This window comes from Coturnix japonica, chromosome 1 (genome assembly GCF_054131305.1).
Source record: "Coturnix japonica strain WE chromosome 1, WE-NBRP24, whole genome shotgun sequence".
NCBI lineage: Eukaryota > Metazoa > Chordata > Aves > Galliformes > Phasianidae > Coturnix > Coturnix japonica.
Genome location: NC_140663.1, coordinates 103,003,810 through 103,024,051, shown reverse-complemented (window position 1 = coordinate 103,024,051; position 20,242 = coordinate 103,003,810). Strand labels below are relative to the sequence as shown.

The 20,242-nt window shown below is 47.1% G+C and overlaps 1 long non-coding RNA gene across 11 annotated transcripts in view; it reads right to left on the bottom strand.

Moving 5' to 3' along the window:
- Positions 1-8,005: 8,005 nt before the first annotated feature.
- The window catches only part of LOC107324566 (uncharacterized), a 38,744-nt gene continuing 26,507 nt past the window's right edge, over positions 8,006-20,242 (bottom strand). For 9 of the 11 annotated variants that reach the window (XR_014946677.1, XR_014946669.1, XR_014946667.1 and 6 more), the window contains 2 exons: positions 13,036-13,186; positions 8,006-12,741 (listed from right to left, as the gene is read on the bottom strand). This is a non-coding gene — a long non-coding RNA (uncharacterized LOC107324566). The remainder of the gene's footprint in view (positions 12,742-13,035; positions 13,187-20,242) is intronic. The other 2 variants (XR_014946679.1, XR_001559514.3) reach the window with 1 other exon arrangement.

Sequence of the window (20,242 nt, the reverse complement as noted above, 5' to 3'; positions counted from 1 at the left end):
TATATCCTCCTCTGCCCTCCATAGCCTGCAGTTTGTAGTAAGTGGCCAGTGCTATCAAGTCAGTACCTGCTTTCCACTCCCACCCCCACCATGTACTGTCAAGATCTTCACAAGGAAGCTTGGAGGATGATAGTCCAGTCTTAGAAAAAAATTACATTTGTACATACCAGCATCACCCATTTCAGTTAAGTAGAGAAAGCATTTCCATGACTTACAACAGTCAGAGAATGAATTCTATAGCTCACTTTAGCAGCTATCTTGGCTTTGGGTCACAAAAAGAAGAAAGGCCAAGGTCATGCTTGGTCCTCTGACAGTGTTCTGCTCAATTCACAAAGCTCCTCAGCTGGTTCACCTGCGAGCTTGGTTTCCACCATATTCCAAGGGTAAAGGCAAAACTCATTGCACAATCACAATGATTCAGCCAATAGCCACTGTCTCCTGGGGCCATCTGTGTTGAACTTGCAGGTCTTCCTCAGTGTTTAAAGAGTTAGCCAGCCATCAGGTGGTTTGCCAGCCAAGCTTTGGCATAGCTACTCCGCATCTGAGGCAGATGGCCAGATCCACAGAATGTGTGGCAGCTGCCAGCACCTTCCCCATGAGCAGATCAGGTGGGCTCTTGCACACTGCACTTTCTGGCACTGACTCGTATTGGATGCTTCAAGATCAAGGATGACTGAAGTCATCCCCTTTTGGGGCCACAGAGGTGACTGTCTTCTCAGCAGGCTGCTGTGATCTTTCCTCTTCCTGCCTCAGGAACAATCCCCTGCTAAACAGCAGAGACTGTGTTGGAAGGAAAGAGCAAAAATGAGAAGGCACTGGATGTTCTCAAGATGAAGTCAACCCTCTTCTTCTCAGTGCCTTCCATGTATTGCTGTTGTCGTTGCCTGCTAACATTTGCCTGACTGAGAAGCTCATGTGTCCAGGTAGGCAGGAAATTACCTGCTTCCCAAAGGTATGGAAAATGTAGCTCTCATCAACTCCTTCTCTCTGCATGGTGCAATCAGGGCAGCTCTTTGGGAGTGCTGCATGTGGTTTGGGACATGTTGGTTTGAGTTCACTATCTGTGTTGGCTGAATCCAAATAGGGAGATTAATTTTATAGTAATTCACTGTTTCAATTTCTTTGTACATCTAGTGGCACCAGCAAAGGGAATCTCATTTCTGGCTGCATTTCTTTATGCACTTCACAGGCTTTTGGAGCCAGCAGTGGCTTTAGGAGAGGGTTTCTCCAACCTGTGAACTTCCTTTTTGTACTTCTTTATCTCCCAGTTCATAGACTCTGTCAACCATTCTATGTACGAAACCATAAAAGATCCCTTTGCCTTGTTCAGGAGATTCGTTCTTCAATATATCCTAACACTAAAATCTTCATAGTAACAGATGAGAGGGTCATAAAGCCAGAGTGTGAGCGTCATCTCTGGTTGCTGGCGTTACAGGATATAATCCTGTTGTGTAATCTATTTGCCTGTATGAGACTTAAAATACAAGAGTCTACAGAACATATACAATATCACTTTGCATGAGGCTTGGAGACACAAGGTTTTTCATCACTGTTGCTGGAAAAAGTTAAGATAGAGGCTAATGTGTTGCTTATCTGAGGTTTTTGAAGGCCTATTTGACCTTCAGCAAGAAAAGGGCTCCCTGGTCTGCCTCACATTGTGAAACATGGGAGATGAGTGTTACCTCTTCATCAGTGCCCTTCTCATCTGACCCAAGCAGAGGGGGAAAACTTCAGTGTCTTTTGTTTTCTGGTTTTGATTCTGAAAAAGGTGAGAGGTTACACTTTTCTTAACAACTGGCTGAAGTCTGAAGCTTTTAGTTGATGCTTGCTAAGTCTTTCTAAACATGAAAAGGCCTTGACCAAGTAAAACCAAAATAAATACTGATCAGTCTTTAGAAATTACTTTTTTTCTTTCTTGTCATCCTACAGTTGTGTGTGTGATTTCCCTTTTGTCATATTTTCCATCTGTTGGGTGTTAGAAGAACTTCCATGTTCTTCCTACAACACGTCCAAGCCAGAGGCCAAGTGAAGGCCTAAGAATTCTGGTGTTGTTTGCATTCAGTTTCTTTTGAGGCCTTTCGTATTGCTGATGGCTAAAGCCTTGAACCCAGAAATATTGAGGTTAGCTTAGGGATGGGGACTTGGCCTCTTCACCCTCTGCAAGGTCACCCCACAGCACTGAGCTGGGCCAGTATAAGCCCATTTACTCTCTGCGCTACCAGGGCTCCCCTTCAGTACAGCTGGTCCTTTGTGAGCTGATGCTAGAAGGACCAGCTTCTGCAGAGGGAGAATGTTAAAATGGGAGCAACAATGTCACTCTGATGACTGTCTCTTATCCTCATGAAATCAGCCATGCACGTGGCTGCTTGCAGTGCAGCAGGTGCTGCTCAGCTGGGAGGTGTGGTGCTGCACCCCAGCATGACTGACAGCAGTCCCCAGGCCCTCACTGCTGATGGATACTGGCAGTGCCCCTCATACCATGATAACTTATCTCTTTCTGGATTGGAGAAGAGGAGATCTGCGAAAAGCACCATCGCTTATAAGTAACTGCTCCTTTCAACTTCAGTGACATGTCACATCCATCCTCGAGCCCTTCCAAAAACTCCCTCCTGGAACTTTGCTTTCCCCATAACTTGGAGTGACATGCATTGGCAAAAGGCAGATGAGGGTCTCACTTGGACTCTTCTGTGCCACCTGTAAATGAAAAGGCTGGAGTGGGAATAAGGAGGGGGCTGTGGCAGAGAAAATAAATGATGCCTTGCATGTATGATGCCAGCAAAGCTCAAGAGTGGCTCTATGGGCTTTTGCTATCAGCAGTTCATGTCCTCCCGATAGCCATCATTCAGGGCCATGTTGTCAAACAGCATTGCTTGGTGTGTGCCTCAAGTATTTTCTGAGTCACCCCACTCCAATCTACTCTCACAAAATCATTTTTTCCTTCTGGGTGAGGAGAGGAAACAAGGAAAAATCCAACCCAAGAAACACACTAAGAAGCCCAACTGAGGGCTGCAGGAGGACAGGAGGGAGGGAGCAGGGAAGCAGGCAGGGATCAAGGGTTGGCTGAGCACACCAAGGACTCTCACAGCACAGGAATCCAGCGTCTCCCCCCACGCGTCCTTGTTTGAATTTGCATGCATTCTCCTATGGTGTCATAATTACTAAGATTACCAAATGAATCTTTTGTTTCTGTACACACCGGGCATTCAGCGGAGCTCTAATAGTTGTCATTAAGTTTTCAGGGAGGTGGGAGAAGATAGATTGAATGCATGCACTCCGGCACTGCGCAGAGCCCATTGATGGCTGCTGAGTAATGATTTTTTTCTAATTGGTGGAGAGCAGCGGCCCTAATGGATGGAGCCTCTCTGTGCATTTACACTGTCTCCTCAATCAATAACCCTCGCTGTGCCTGGCACAGAGGAGTTCCTGAAAGCCCCTTTGCAATAATGGATTGCTGGAGGTTACACATACCGCTGCCTGCCGCTGAGTCAGCCCTCAGCCAGACACCTTGCATGGGTGGGATAGGCAGGGATGTCCCACGGCCACTGGCACCCTGCAAGCAGCAGAAAAGCTGTTTGTTGTCTGCAGAGCCTGGACTGTCCTGTGGGAGTGGGGACAGCTGGGAGGCTTCCTATTGGTTTTGCCTTGGGAAGTTTGGCTTTTTTTATAGGAGGCTTTGTGGTTTTGTTCCCTCTCATCTTCTGAAAGAAAAACCCACGGGTGAGATCCCTACCCTTTAGTGAGGCCAGAATCACTGAGAGGTCAGGCACATGGCCCAGGCTGTGCAGAGCATGGCCCCAGCTCAGGGAAAGCAAGCCTCAACACTCTTTAGCCATCATCATACACTGCACATGCATGGGCTGCTTGTTTCTCAGCCCTCAGCATCCCCTGTTTTCTGCTTTTCTCTTTGAGAGATGATAAGCAGGTAACGGGCACAAGGTGACTCTTGAAATTCAGCCTCACTGGTGCATTTTCAAGAGGCAGACAGATCTGGCAGGTCAAGGGGAAACATGATAAAAGAGACATTATAAGACATCTTAAAAGGGAGGCTTCAGCAGTGCACCAGAGCAGCATTCCCCTCCCCACACACCAGTCCTTTACTGACAAAAAGGAGGGGATTTCCGCGTCTTATTGAGATATACAGGCAGCTGGCACTCACTGTCACTCAGTTTCTGGGAAAACCGTGTCTGGGACTGGCATATTTTCACTGTAAACTTCAAGCCCTCCAGAAAGGTGCTTCTAGCTAGGCCCTTTTAGAAGTGAACCTGCCCTGGCTGTGTGCTCTGGACCCCAGAAACTCAGAGTTAAGAAGCAAGACTTTGCTGTTTGGAGGATCTGGTGGGGAGGATCTGGCCTCAGAGCTCAAGGCCATGCCCCGGCCCTAGGCTCTGGCAATTGGAGTGGCTGCAAAGGGCTGTGCTGTGAGAATGTCTAGGGAGCATGATCTGTTGGCTGAGCACAGAGCAGGTCCCAACATCCTTGCATCACTCCATGGACACCTGGCTGGGGACAGAGGGCAAGCTGGGGCTCTGCAGCTTCACATACACAACCTTGTTCAGTATGCTGCCACTGGCAAGCATCCTTCAGGAGGGAGGGCAGCAGGGCTTGTTTCTGTACACGCCATAGTTTCACCCGAAGGTAGGGTAGGTGAAAAGGCTGTAGAAGAATATTATTCTTTGTTCTTGCTATTGTGAGGGAAAGACTGCTGATTTGCTTTGGGAGGTGGAACTCTGATTCATGCTCATTGTCACTCCTGACTTCACAGAGGGAATCAGTCATACATAAGCCAGTTTCTCACTGAGCAAGGAACGTCAGAGGGAAGCAGGTGGCTTTGGTCCCCTGCTTTTCAACAGCATGTCTCTGCAAGATGGAGCGAGGCCCAGGCTAGTGGAAAGTGAAGACTTGCAGAATCAATGCCAGAACCCTGAGATCTTCCTGCTCCCTAATGCCTACGATCACCCCTGAGACCCACAAGGTCACCATATCACAGAATGAAGCAGCCTGTTCCAGGGGCACAGAAATGCTTTTTGTTTGCACCAGAAATATCCCATGTGCCCCAGGAGTGCACACCAATGTACTTCAGAAGGACAGGGTGGCAAAAATCCAGTCGGAATTGCATTATCACATCAGTGCTGCAGGAGTTAAAACAAATATATAGGTTTTCAGAGCAAAACAGTGCTTTGCCCATCATAAAGCCTGTGCATAGGTCAGAGCAAGTCTGGGCCCCCACATCTCATCACAGCAGCAGAAATACTTGCAGTGGGGCTGGCTGGTGGTCTCATAGCACAGCTTTGGGAAAGCAGAGCACAAGATCAAGGGAGCCACAAGGCAGCCTGAAGGAACCCAGCCGTTAACTTGTGCTGCTGTTGCTGCTCCACAGTCTGCTACTTAGCAGGTGGCTCAGATAAATCAAACTGCAAACATTTCCATAAACTATACTTTCAGCATGGTTGTAGGAACCAGAGAAAACCTGTGGACACCATCCAGGTGCTCCAGCAAGGGGGATTATGACAGTTGAGTCAAAAAGTGCTCACACTCCCCTTTCCCTGCCCCTGTTTTCCAGCAGCACACCTCTTTGGTGCAAGCCTGGCAGCCTATTTGAGAAGCCAGTAGCACTAGGAAGCAACGCAGGATGCCCTCTCTCACTCATGGCAATGAACTTTTATTCTTTGTTTCCAGTCCTCCTTAATCTAAAGGCAATCATCTACACCTGAGAAGCATGACTTGCTCTTTGTTTATGAGAAGCACAGCCTCCTCACCTGCATTTATGAATTCTCCCCTGCCTTGACAGCTCCTCAGGGACTCCAGACCTGTCCTCTGCAGCTTCTTTCCTCGCTAAGCTTGTGCTGTAGGAAAACAACGTCTGCTTTGGACTTTATTACTAGGCAAATTAGACAAACAGGACCTTTTCAAACTGTCCCTCAGAACTAGCCCCAAATCCCATAATTTCGGTATAAGAACTAACAGTGAATAATGTGAGGATATCCATTTCTATTATGGGGAAAAAGAAAAAAGAAAAAAAAAAAAAAAAAGGGAAAAAAAAAAAAGACAGGAGCTGTCTGAAAGAAAATTGCCACAAAAGGAAGGAGTGAGGGCTCAGTTTCTTTGACAAGCACAGTGACATGGCTTGCATGAGAATTTCTTTCAGCGTGCTTCTTCAGCACACACCAGACTCCCAGGAGGGTGTTTCAGATCTCATTTCCTAACTTTCCTGATTGGAACCGAGGATTGCATTTACTTGGCTCTTTCTTTTCACTCTATCCTTTGGGGTCTTGCTCAGTTTCTCACAACCTCTCTGCCCTATGTGTCTCACCTCTCCCCCAGCCCCATTACAGCCGGGAGAGATAAGGAACTTCTGAACCCATGCCAGTGACCGCAGTTCCAATGAACTGTGCTTCATTCTGCCCCTGTCCCAGCAGGAAGCGCTGCCTGCTCACAGCCATTATCCCGCTTATGGCTATTTAGAGCAGTCAAGAGTTCTGCATTTTTTTCCCCAAAGCATGTTCTGACTGCAGCTCAGGGTAAAGACTGCCCAAGAAAGCAGAACCATCTCTTCCATACTTTCTAGCTGCCGCTTCAGCTCAATCATCTCGCTTCTTTCAGGCTTTTTTCCATCTGAATTTGGGATAGCACCTGTTTGAAGCAGGAAATCCCTGTGTTTTGTTACACACCTTAGGGCAGAAGGCCAAAATGCTATTTGATAAACCTCTGCCAAAAGCAGCAACACTAAATCCCGTGAAATGGCCGGTTGCTGCAGCAGAGCTAGCTGGAGGTGGTGCGCTGGCAGGGTGACAGCCCATTGCCTCTTGGCGACTGCTAAGCCAGGCTCAAGAGCTTAAACGTGGCTTCAGGATCCAGCAATGAGTTCCAGAGGCACCGCCTGCCCCAGCATCCTGAGGGCAGCGAACTCCTTCCATCCACGCCTGTCACCCCGTCTGGGAAGTGGCATTGCGTCATCTCCGAGAGCAAGCAGGGAAAGAGAGAGATGTTCACTCAAACTGGCAGCTGCCTTTTGTTTCGCGATGGCAGCTGCCAGCAAGAGGCAGGCAGGGCAAGGGAAAAACACACCAGAGCAACATGCTAGATGCAAAGCATATTACACGCTAGATTTAAAATAAAATAGCATGCATAAGGAGTAAATATTCAGCATAACGCATGACAATTCGGCCCCACAACTCTCCTCCTGGTTCCTAGGAGCCATGGCACTGGGCTGTGCTGTCCTGAAGAAAATGTTGTGGGAAGCAACTGCCTGGAGAATGACTTCCTTCATCCATTTGAGGCAGGTGAAAGACAAAATATCACAGCAGTGGAGAAGGGTGGTCTGTGGCTGATCCCGTACAGCAGACTCCTTGGTTTTTCTCTTCTGGCAGCATGCTTGCCTTCTTTTCTCACAGGAGTGCATTTCAGTCAGCTTAATTCTTTTGTCAGGGCAACAGCTCTGGAGCTTGACTCCCGCTCTCAGTGTGAGCGATGTTGGCCACAGTGCAGCGCATCCCACTCCTTCTCCACACCACACTGCTGCATAGCAAGCTGGACCTGAGACAGCAATGCCCTCGCAGCCCAGAAAACCAAGCGTATTCTGGGCTGCATCCAAAGAAGCATGGTCAGCATGGTGAGGGATGTGATCCTGTCCCTCTGCTTTGCTCTGATGAGGCCTCACCTGGAGTTCTGAGCCCAAATATGGAGTCCTCAGAACAGGAGAAACACGGACCTGCTGGAGTACATCCAGAGGAGGGCCACAAAAATGATCTGAGAGATGGAACACCTCCCCTGTGAGATCAGGCTGAGAGAGCTGGGGCTGTTCAGACTGGAGAAGAGAAGGCTCTAGGGAGACCTGAAAGGGTCTGTGGTGATAAGACATGGGGAAATGGTTTCAAAGTAAAAAAGGAGAGATTTAGATCAGATATAAGGAAGTTGTTAATCATAAGGGTGGTGAGGCACTGGAACAGACTGCTCAGAGAGGTGGCTGGATGCATTATCCCTGGAGAAGTTAAAAGTCAGGCTGGACGGAGCTCTGAGCAACCTGATCCTGCTGTAGGTGTTCACTGCAGGGGAGTTGGACCAGGTAACCTTTAAAGGTCCCTTCCAACTCAAACAATTCTGATTCTATAGGCAGTGTTAGACTAGGTCCCTATCTGCATTGCTGAGCATCCCAATCCCCTTCAACACCTTCTCTGTACCAGTGCCAAGAGGCGTATCAGTTAGGATGGTCACGTTTCCCTCCCCTTTCCCGAGCACTGGGTTTGGCAATGAAGAAAGCCTGGCTCTAGGTTGCTTGGTGACCAAAGAGAAAATGCCTTGGCCACACAGCTCTTACTTTGCCAGTTGGAGTTGGTTTTAATGGCTCTGACAGGCCAGCTTTGTACCAGCAGCTTCTTCTGCCAGATCAGATATTGTTTATCCACCCCACTTTAACTTCATGCCATGTTTAATGTTGTCTCTTTGCACCGAGCTCACTTTGTGCCAGATCAGGTATCATCCATCTTCCCTCAGCCACGAAGCACACACTCCCTGCTAAGCACTCAGGCTAGTTCACCAGAAAGGTGATGGCACACCTGAACCTGGTCCAGACCACATTCCTTGTGCTGAGCAAGCCCATGCTCTTAGTGCTGGTTAAGAGAGAAGCTGCTGTACTGGGCACCTGATCACTGCAAGAACCAGCCCCAGTGCCCCAAAACTGAGCAGGGCAGCAGTAGTGCTTGATGGCTGCAAAAGAAACCAAAGAAATACCCGGATTACTGTGTTTTTCCCACGGCCTCCTCCTGCCAGAGCTACCTGATGTGAGTCAAGCCACACTACCAAAACCCCTTGCCTTTATTTACATGTTCTGATCTGGGAGTGTAAACACACCTGCACTGGGTCTGAGCTCCTTTATGATGCAAGGAAACGTTTCAGAGGAATCCAAGGAACCGGGATTTTTTTGAATGCGTGGCAGAGAAGAAACATATTGTGTGAAAGTAAAGTGACGCTGAATGTGGCCATGGAGATAAAATGGGGTTTTTCAGCTCCTGCATGCAAGAGCAGCTATTTCTCAAAGACGGCTTTTCTCTGTTTCATCTTCTTTCTGTTTATTTTAAGTGAAGCCCTTTTTTATGTCGTTTTTTTTTTTTTTTTTTTTAGGTTTTAATCTTTGTATAGAACATACTCTGTGACCCTGACAGAGGAAAAGAAGCAAAGTCCTACATCTATGGATGTGTTTAGAAGCACCAAATGATCAAAGTTAACACTACGCAGCAGCGACTGAGTTACCCCTATTATCTCACGTTCGCCGGGTTTGACAGACCACATCACTCAGTGCGTGGATGTATCGGTATTTGATACATGATGAATATTCAGGGTGCATATTAAATTAACCAGGTGAGAACACACAGGTTTGTTTTGCATGTTAACTCCGTGTTAACGCTGCCCCTAAGTGGTTAAGTCGGTTTATTGCAAGTTAATTAGCCCTCATTTCGGGCAGTTATTTATTTATATGCCGAAGGCTGCCATGTATTTTTCTGTTCCAGCTCCTTGACTAGGCCTCGCGTCTCTTTCTGCTTTGTGTTTGCATCCCGCTCCCTGTGTGGGTTTCACATTACCGCAACATTTATAGTCAACTCAGCTTGGAAAATAAGCTTACGGGGGAAACATGGATGCCTACTACATGTCTATTGCTGGATCCAAGAGAGGCTGTGATCCTGTTAGCAGTCTCCTCTCCCCAAGCTCGTTTTAATTAGCATTTCAAGGGAGGCTTGGTACAGCAAAATGGTGAAGCTTGAAGCTCTGATGGGCTGTTTTTTGTATCTTTGCTCCTGAATTAATGGACTACTTTGCAATCGTTTATCACCTGGGCACAGCCTGCCCTCTTCCAAGATGCCCGTGGGGCTGGGAGCTTCCCTTCTCCAAGTGTGTCCTCCAGCTGCCCCCAGGACAAGCAGATGAGGAAGGGAGGCTGCTATATGCAACTCAACATCTCTGAAGGGTTTCATGATGAAACCTGGAACCAAAGAGCTGCAGAGTTGGTGACATGCTGGGCTCCAAGGTGCCTTTTAAAATCATCCATCCATCCACCCATCCTAGTCATCACACATCCTTGCTTTAGCTGCTTCCGTGCTGTGACTGGGGCAATGGCCTGGGGCCATTGTACCATTTCAGGGATTAAACTGCCCCATCAAAAGGGTCAGTTAGGTGGCCACCATGACCCTTCAAAGTCCAAACAGGGTGACTTCTTCAGCTCCTCATTCAATGGAGAGTTGAATCTTGCAAGTCAAAGCAGATTTGCATCTCTGGAAGATCTTCTGCTTCCTTTGAGATGTTGTACAGCAGAAATGCCCCTTGGCGCTCGCCTTGCTTTATCCTTCTTGGTGGGATCAGGGTCCAAACAGGCAGGTTTAAGCCAGCAGCAGTCAAAGCTGTGTGGGGACACTGGGCTTGCAAAGCTGAAGACCTGGAGACAAATTCACAGTCAAGTCTTTCGATGAGCCAAGGAACCCTGGTGAATAATGCAGTGCCTGCAGTGCACCATGCAGCATAACCATCCATCCCTGCTCAGGCTGTGTCTGCAGCACAGAGGGAAAAAGGTGAGGAAGAGCAGTGATAGTGCAGCTCAGGACACCTGGATACGTTGGCAGGCTTTCTCTTGATTAACCCTGCAGCATTTATCAGCCTCCTGTTTTCACGAGCTCTGAAATTCCCATCTAAGACGTCATTAAAAATGAAAAGCAGTAAATTTTCAGGAGGGTCTCCTGGCTTCAGCACAGAGCACAGGCTACTTTTCCTTCATGCCACCGCTGCCCTTCACCTTGAAGGAGCCACATTTGTCTCCTATCCCCTTTGCTCATGAGCATGCAGACAGGAGTCCGGGGAGACGTCTCGCTGCCTTGAGCTCCATGCATCCATACATTACCTCCTTGCAGCACATCCCAGCGCCAGGGCCGGGAGGGAGGTGTCCAGCCCTGCAAAGCAGGTGCTGGGGAGCTGGGAGGGGTGAGCAGGCATCCTTCCTTCCACCATGCTCAGCCTGAGAGGCTCAGGGAGGAGCAAGGGCTGCCTTCATCCTGGCCTTGCGCAGCACGGTTGGACGCAGTGTTAAGGAGTCCAGAGGCTGGGATGTGAAAGGGATGCAACGGGCAGTGGGAGATGAGCTCGCTCATCTGAAAGAGGCGTTAGGAGGGCATCAGTGAAGGCACACTTGCAGAATCTCTGTGTCTCCACATCCTAAAAATCTGCCTCTGCATCTCTGCAGCGCTGCGCTTCTAATCACGGCTGAGGAAGTCTACATAAAAGCTCAGGGACTACCTTAAATACCCCTAGCCAAGCCTTCTTAAAACTCCTATTAAAATACAAACGCCACAGTCAAGACAGCAGGCTGGAGATCTGCCCGGTGGCCAAATAAATCAAAATATTACGCTATTTGCAAGCACCCATTAAAATCTGACAAGAGGAAGCAGGGATCCAAAAGATAGAAAGAACGTGACCCTTCCTGCAAAGCAGCCCAGGTTTACTGCCTGTCCTTTCAGAGCAGGGCTCGTAATGCCATCCTTTTCCCAGGGGCTGCAGAAAAGGATTGCTGGTGGCTGCAGCTCCTTGCATCCCCAGCCAGCACCAGCCACCCACCAGCCCCTGCAAGGATACCCCATGCCCAGAAGCACAGCTCAAAGCATCGTGCTAGGATTCAGGCCAGCACGAAAAAACAACCATTTATCTGCATTCGCTGCCTTGGTGACGTCCACGGGCACTTTCTGTGCTCTTGATATGTTTCCCTAAACAAATTAATAAATAAAGGACAGAGAGGCTGGGGAAGGGGAAAAAAAAAAAAAAAAAAAAGACAGAGAAAACGAGCAGATTTTGATCTAGTAAGCAATTTAAATCTAGGCTGGCAAGCTGCATTTGTGCATTCATTAATTCCATCGTGTGCTCAGAAAACCCCAGCAGGACTCCCTTCCAGCGCAAGAACTTCCGACTGTGAAATAAACCCCGCGTAACCAGATTAACTATGAGGTATGTATCAGCAAGGTCTTAGGCATTAATTCAAGTATTTTTGCCGTGCACTGCACATTGCCAGAGCCTGATTTCAGGACCAAGTGCTGCTCGCTGGCAGGCATAAACTCTGTGAAGTTTCCTGCCTTCTACCTCCCTCTGCATTGCTGCTTCCTTGCTCAATAAATAAAAAAATATTATTATAGGCGCTGTCAGGGAATCTTGATTCTGCTGTTAATAGCAACATTATCAATACCTTGTCTTTCAGTCTTACATAACTCAAAAGTGCCTGAACAGTTTTCTTCTGGCATTACGGAAATGAATCATTTTTGGGTTGAGCCCAAGCATAGAAAATCTCACCTTAAAACTTCAGCATTCGTAAATTCAGAATATATTTAGCGTGCAGAAACTGATGAGCAAGATAGAAGTCTCTGCATAAGCTTAGCACAGCCTTCCACCTAGCAAGTCTGCGCTGCACTGAATCACCAGATGATTACTGTCTGTATGAATGACTTCAATTACAGCATTATTATGTTATTTATCATTTGACAAATGAAGCAGGACGACGGCCTGTTTGCATCAGGTGCTGTACAAACATTTGGATGTGCTCAGACAAGATCCCGAGGACTATCCATAAAGTCAATGGGACTTGAGTGGGAATCTTCAGACAAGGGCCCCTTTCTGTGAGCAGCCTGATCTACGACCGCCGTAGCAAATGCTGTGGTCTGGTTTGCCAGCGAGCAGCCTCTTCAAACTCCTGGTTTTCTCTGCATGTTCCCCTGCAAACTGAAAACAGAGGGAAAAAGCCAGCATTAATTCTGTTGGTACAGACAGAAGCTGTGCATGCTTTTGTTTGAAAAGTGGAGAGTGAGAGGGCTTGGGTTGCTGGGGTTTTTTTCGGAAAATGATGAAATCTTGAGCTGTCCTGGCTTTCAAACATTTTTATTGTTATAGCCACCTAAAATATATTTTATGGCACGGTTTAAAGTCATGTATAGCCTCCACTGCAATTTCAATACTTTATTACAGCTCCAATCCTTTATTTGCTATGGAGGAATCTAATACATGATAATGACAAACCTCAGTCAGAGGTGAGCTGGGACCATCCCGTTGTTAGTGAGTGTTCACTTCTCTTCTCACAGAGGCAAATGTCAAAACTTGATCACTGTGTTCTGTACTACACAGGGAAGTTCATGCTGCCAGGGCCTTCGTTGTTCCTGTTCTGCAGATCCTAGAATCATAGAACCATTAAGGCTGGAAAGGGCCACTAAGATCACCTAGTTCCATGCAGCCCATCACACCATGCCCACTGCCCATGTCCCTCAGTGCCACATCCACACAGCTATGGAACACCTCCAGGGATGCGGACGGCACCAACTCCCTGGGCAGCCTGTGCCACTGCATCACTGCTCTTCTGAGAAGAAGATGAGAGTCTTTACTTCCCATTTATACCCATCTGGCACCTGTCAGGCATACCAGCTCAACTTCAGGTTTTTCAGCAAGGGCCTTTGAACATAGCATGCATGTGTGTATCTGCTATCACTTTGAAATAAGGAAAAGGCTACCTACCAACTGGCCCAATTAATTCCCAAGCTCTCACTGAACTGAAATTTGAAAATGCAATGCATTATTTCAGTGTGGCCTGCAAATCCCACTCTTTAGATCTATCCACACAATGTCCTTGCTAAGTCATTGTTTTTCTGGCGACACTGAGCCATTTAAGAGACACATCAAAGATGGCAGGGATACAAAAGTGCAAAAATTACTTTTGTCCTTTCTCTCGTCTGACTCTGACAGGAGAGAAGGGCTCACAGCTTGGAGAATTCATGTCCACCAGAGCCCTCCAGTGCCATCTATCCCATTTTAGTCCAAGTAATATCCATGAAGACATTCAGCTTGTTAGCAATGAAAATGCCCAGCTGACATTGATTTTGGAGCAACATGGTGCTGAATAAAAGCCGGTGCTTTTGCTCCTGAACCACTGGATGTAATGCAAGAGCATGCTCGGATGTTGGCCAAGATGAGAGTCTCCGAAGTGCATGTGTTAATGCTGCAGCGAAAAAGCAGCTCATCCCACACAGAATATCTGTGGCTTTTTCAGCTCTTAGAGATCTGTGAGCATCATCTTTTCTCATGCTAGTATAGCGTGCTTTCTGTTTCCACAAGACTTTGAGGGACAGTGGAATCACTTCAAGTCAATTCTATCGTGTGAAAAAACAATTAACAGGGTTTCCAGAAGAGGAAAAATTTAGGTATTCATCATGGATTCCACTGTCACAAGCGGACCACATGCACTTTTCCTTCCGACAACAGTGTTTGGAATGGTATAATATTCTGTATATCAACTTCTATTTCTGAATTCCACGGGTGAGGGGTGCACAGCAGCTTTTAGCTCTGGAATACATACATATGTGATAGATAAAAGACAAAGGGGCCACTAGTCTCAGAAATACATTCCCCTTGCCTGTGCTGAAGTCAAGTCATACTTTAAGATATTCTTTTTTCTTAATCTTCACAGAATGAGTTTCTTCAGCTTCTCCTTACAGAGCAGGTTTGACAGATTGCAAATCATTATTCCAGACATTTTTAAAACCTTTCTGCTTTCGCAATAGCCTTTGCAAAGCAGACAAAGAGGAGAGAAGGAGCTAAACCCTTCTGTTGTCTACCTTATCTCCTCCCATGTGCACTGCCCAGAGCAGCACATCAACTCCCACTTGAGCTCACATACAGCTTTCCTGCACTGATGGCATGGCTCTGCTCACATATGAGCAGATTCAGGAATTCATTTGCTCTCATTCACACCAGAGTAACCATTGGAACTGGCACATAGTTACAACCCTTTTTGAAGTCACAGTCCGTGTGCCCCCTCAGAGCTGCTACTTTCAAAAACTACTCTAGAAATAGGGCTAGGTTCTTTACTTTCCACCATGCTGTATCAAAAGCACTCAGGCTCTAAGCTCACTTTACTACTGATTTCTTGAGTTCCTCACCAAAACATTGAATGTAATGGCTAAGAACTCTGACAGTGCATGACACAAATCCAGACTCCCGTTTCAGCTCACACCTGAAGACAAGGTTAATTCAAATCTGTGTCTCAATACTGCTAACACATCCCACAGATGGAAGAAGTCATCACCACCCCCAGTCTTAAGGAAGGCAGTGTGTGTCATTTCCTTAAAGGGTAGGTGGGGACAAAGTGTGCACGGTGCATCCAGACAGTAACAGCTTCGCCATGATTGTGCAACAGTAGGAAATGCCAAACAGCCATTAGTGTATTTCAAAAGACATTATAAATCACAGAATAGACATCAAATAATTTTTTCCACTGCATCAAAACAATGAAAAATGGGTATTTCAGTTGCTTATACAGATTAAAATGAAGAAAACTAGCCTAAGTTTACACACCACCGTGCTTTATCCATAAAGTGTTACAACGCTGCAAGATCTGAAGAACCTCAGAAAATCCAGATAGATCTCATCTCTTGATATATGGGTTTGCTTTTGGAAACTTCACTTTGGAGGCAAGAGAGATAGCCAGACAAGTCCTGCATCCCAGGCTAATTGTACAAGAATATTTATTCCATTCAGTAAGTGTGCATCTGGTAGCAATGATTGCAAAGCCTACAAGAAGGCTGATACTTCCTAGCAAGTGACATTTTTATGGTTAATAGAAACTGTCAGAGAAACCACTTGGAGGGGGATATGTACAGGCTTGATTTTCAACTTAACAGTAAATCACTTCAGATTAGAATTAGATATCATGACAAAATCCTTCATCCTGTAAATTTCCAGAATGCATTCAGCAGAGGTTCGGGGAGAAACTGTGATAAAACTAGAAGAAAAGTTTCCCATTTGGTTTTGTCATCCACTGTGCCTGAGATCATGTCTTCTGCATAAATGATTCTACATACAAATGTGCCTGCCCTTTCTTGTCTTGCTATTGCATTAATAATACGAGGTAGTCCTTCTATCAGGCCAGGGCTCCTTGAGCAAGAGATTGTTCAAACACAGAAGGGAAAGATGGGCATCGTGCCAGAGGCATCACAGGCAGCATCAGATCTAGGCTGCCGTAAGAATCTGAGTCATCCTCTGGGTTCCTACAAACATGAATGAGTACAAACTAGGGCTCTAGCAGGGCACACACCATCAGCCTGCAGAAATTAGGATGCAAGGGATGATGCCAAGGGTGACTGAGTCAGGCTGGGTCTTGCACCACCCACTCTTCAAAGGAGCCCATTGCCCCCTAACAAGTGCTGGGGCACTCCCAGAGCCTTGTGGCAGTTGTGCGTCAAAGCCATGGGCCTCCACTCCGGTCCCCTCCTATATATGTGCTCCTGGCCTCTCTGACTTCACTCTCCTGCCTTGATCATTTCTGGACCTCACCCATGTACAACATGGAGATAAGGCCTCCCTTTTCCCCAGCTTTTTTATTTTCACATAGATGGAAAAGCTCCACAGGAATGGGAGGCAGCTCCTCAAAAAAAAAAAAACCTGTATGGGGTGCTCTGCGTGGGACAATGGGACTTCTGCAATGCTAGCAACAGCATTCCGGCATCAAAGACAGGGAGATTTCACCAGGGACACACAAATTCTCTGCAGTCAGGAAGAAGCTCCATGAGAAAATTCAGTATGAAACCAAAGGAAGATAGAAACCTAGGCGTGAAAATGTTTGAGATGGAGTGTAGCTGCAAGAGCCAGATTATATTCCAACTTGCAAGGGTCCCGGTACCCTCCTTTCTGCCAAGGGACATTCCTCAGCTGCTTTCTTTCAGCCAGGACCTGCTTCCAGCAGAGACAACAAATAACCATTTCAGCGGAAGTTCCACTGTGCCGTACAGCATCTCTGCAGCCCTCGCCAAAGCACCAGTCACACGCTGTTTACCACAAGCTGTAGAATTCACTAAATCTGTCCTATTTTAAGTCAAACGAGGACAGCTTCAGCCCTCACAAGGGCAGCCCTGCCAGCTGCCCTCCCTTTTGCAGAAAAGGGAGAGGAAAGGGACATCCATCTCCAGCACCCAGGCTGAGAGCAGCCAAGGAAGCATACGCAAGGAGACAGGTGGTTGATAAGGAGCTACAGTGGAAAGGCAATTGCACTGCACCTCTCATGGAGTACAGGCACGTGCAAAAGGCTGCTAGCAGTCTGAGCCAATTAATTTCCATATTCCCTTTCAGTCAGATCTGGAAACGAAGTGTGTTGCATTCAACACGGGATGCTTAGTACGAGGTGGGGGAAAAGAAGGAGAGGAAAAATGAATCAGCAATCATCAAACTCAGAGGAGTGGCAGAAGAAATGGGTCTGAACAGATGAATCAGCATTGGCTTCGGGTGATGGAGGGAAAGAGGCATTTCTGCTCCACTGATTTGTGCAGCCTGATTGAAGTGAGCCCAGCACCAGCACTGCATGGGAATGGGAATGGGAACTCTCTGATAGGCTGTGAACGCTACGAGGGGGAAAATCCAGCAGTCGTGCAGACTACATCTTCATTAAGCACATTTTGTCACCTCCCAGATGATTGGACATTTTTTGACTGACTTGTAGTAATATTACAGATGCTGGGGGTTTCTTGTTAGATATTTTTTTTAAGGGTATGGTGACAGCGTGTGGGGTAGTGAATTTTAAGCAAGGCTGCATGAAATTCAATCACTTAATCTTAAATTACAAGCCACTGGTTGCCAAAGCAATTTTTGAGATGGAAGTTCTTCTGATTCACAGATTCCTTTGCCTCTTTTAAGGAACAAATGAGTAAACAAACTACGAAAATGTTATTTGCTTTTTCAGAATTTGCTAGCAGGGAAAGATTAAATTTTTTTCAGTGGTATTTGACAGTGCCTGCTTTCACCTCTGTAGCAGGTAGCTGGGAGAATATGATTCATGATGAACAGATATTGTTTCCAGCATTTCTCTGTTGCATAGCCAAGAGATGAGCCCATGGTCTACAATGTTGAAGGGATGTTAATTAAGGTAAACCTCCTCTTGTGCCCTTGAAAGTCCTTGAGGAAGCAGTAGGCCAAATATGTTTTCAGAGTATATATCAAAGGGTTTGGTGATATTCTGAGAGTCCTTAGTCAGACAGGTAAATCCTCTCGGGATTACTCAGGGATTACTCACACAAGTAATTGTTGTAGACTCAAACTCTTCTGTGCCCACTCTCCAGCAATCAAGTTGTTGTAGGAAGAGCACACTTAAAACGAGACAAATAGCAAAGTAGGAATGATCAAGTGGGTACTTAGATGAATTAGGCCTTCTGAAAGCCTGGCCCTGAGTCTTATGCCCCCACAAGACAACCAAGACGAGTAGATGGCTTTGGAGATCCTGTCTCTCTAATTCTGATTCTGGTCTCATTCCAGCACAAACTGGAGCACCGTGGTACTCGTTTCATACATATGCAAGTGACCTGAGCCCTGCCTGCAGCCCTCCTACCCCCTGTACTCAGCAGCCCTCCAAGGGACAAAGATCCAGAAAGGGGGAAGAAAGACCTGCTCCTCTCTGCGGAGTTGTGCTCTGAGAGTAGCATGCTGTCACGGGTTACCTAGATTTACCTGTACCTTCCCACCTCACCTCACAGGGTAGCAGTGAGGGTGACCAATGCACCAAGGACTGCGGGGCTGTCTGATGATGGGGCACAGTGAGTGTCACTGTGCCAGGTGATGTTTCACAGTAGCACGTACAGAGGAAAAGAGAGAAGGCACTAACCTTCAGTGGATTCGTTCCCTTCAATCAAGTCCTCACAGCTACATGGTTTATGACACTCTACCTTGAAAGAAAATAATAAATAAAAATAGTGTTTTGAGGAATAAACATCACAAACCAATTCATTACAGGGGATTTTTGCTCATTTGTTTATTTTTGAGATACATCAGACCCGCCTGAGACAGTCATACACGGTCATTGAGGTGTAAAATTATTCTCCCAAAGAAATAATTACCAAGCAAGTAATCTTCTCTTAATAAATGGTACGTATGTGATCACGTACTTCCCTAAATTTTATTTAACCCAGAAAAAAGGCTACAAAACAAACATGGCTTTCTTATTTTCCCCCCTCCTCCTTTATTTCGTGAATCAGGGCATCCATGCATTATTGAGGCCTCCTCACCACGGAGCTGCCTTTAGAGCAGACTCTCTGTATTGAGGATTACGTGTGGATTATTGCCAAGAGATCATTCAGAATCAGAGCTAAGCGTTTACCCAGAAATCATTTGTAATTCCAGTTGCCCCTTATTTTGGCTAATAACGGATGTAAGGACAATTGGATCAGCACTGTGTACCTGTCAGCCACGCCGAAATTCCCAGTGCAGTCCCGAATTGTGTGCTGTACGATTACCGAGGGAAGCTCAGCGCTGCGCCTTATCTTTTTTGTAAATCCTCTTAATGTGGTTGCAGCCGGATCCCCCACGCACTACTGAATCAGCACCTTCTGTCAATCACAGGGAGGGGAGCCCTGCCTTTGGAAGAACTGATTCAGCACGGCTGGGGACCACCACGCACCGCCATCCCAAGGAAAGGAGATTTGCAGGTCAGTGAATGCGGATGTGGACGCATGAAAAACAACGAGGAGGAGTGAGGGAGGAGGAAAAGAGCCCGAGGGAGACGCTGGAGGGGAAGGGAGCAGTGTGGGGAGCAAAGAGCCTAAGAGAGCTGTGACAGCAGTGCAATGCTGCCAATGTGACGTGCAACATCCACTCCGGGAGCACCCTGCACCAGGAGCAGGCCACACACGCTGAGCCTGCTCTTTGACAAGCCAACCTTTCCCAAGCCCAACCAGAAGGATTGCTAAAACCTCACCGCCGCAGCAGTGCTTTTTTAAACAAATCCTCGCCTGACTGGCAGAAGGGGAAAAAAAAAAAAAAAGGAAGAAAAAAAAAAGTTCCTTGGGTGTTATCCATTTTGCATGCACATAAAAGATGAACTTCCCTTTGGAAACAGAATGCGCAGAGTTACGGCTTGAAAGGGGCCTCAATTTGGCTTCGACCGGGTGCAACTAATTGCAGTTGCGAGCGACAGCAGGTGCGAGCAGGCAGCTGGGCACCCCCTGCCCCCGCGCAGCACAGGCCTCCCCTGGGGAAGCAGCAGGGAAATGGTGGAGGGCAAGGGGATGAGCGGCCTGGCCACGGTTGTGGGTTTGGCTTGGCTGCTCTGTGTCCAAGCATGGTGCTCTCAGAGCAGACAGGGCCTGATGGCCTGATGACCCGCATCTCCTCGTGGCTTCAGAAGGCCCTAGAAAGCTTAGGAAGGTTCTGGAAATCCCCAGAAGGCTGAGAGAAGCTGTGGGCCATTACCAGGCTG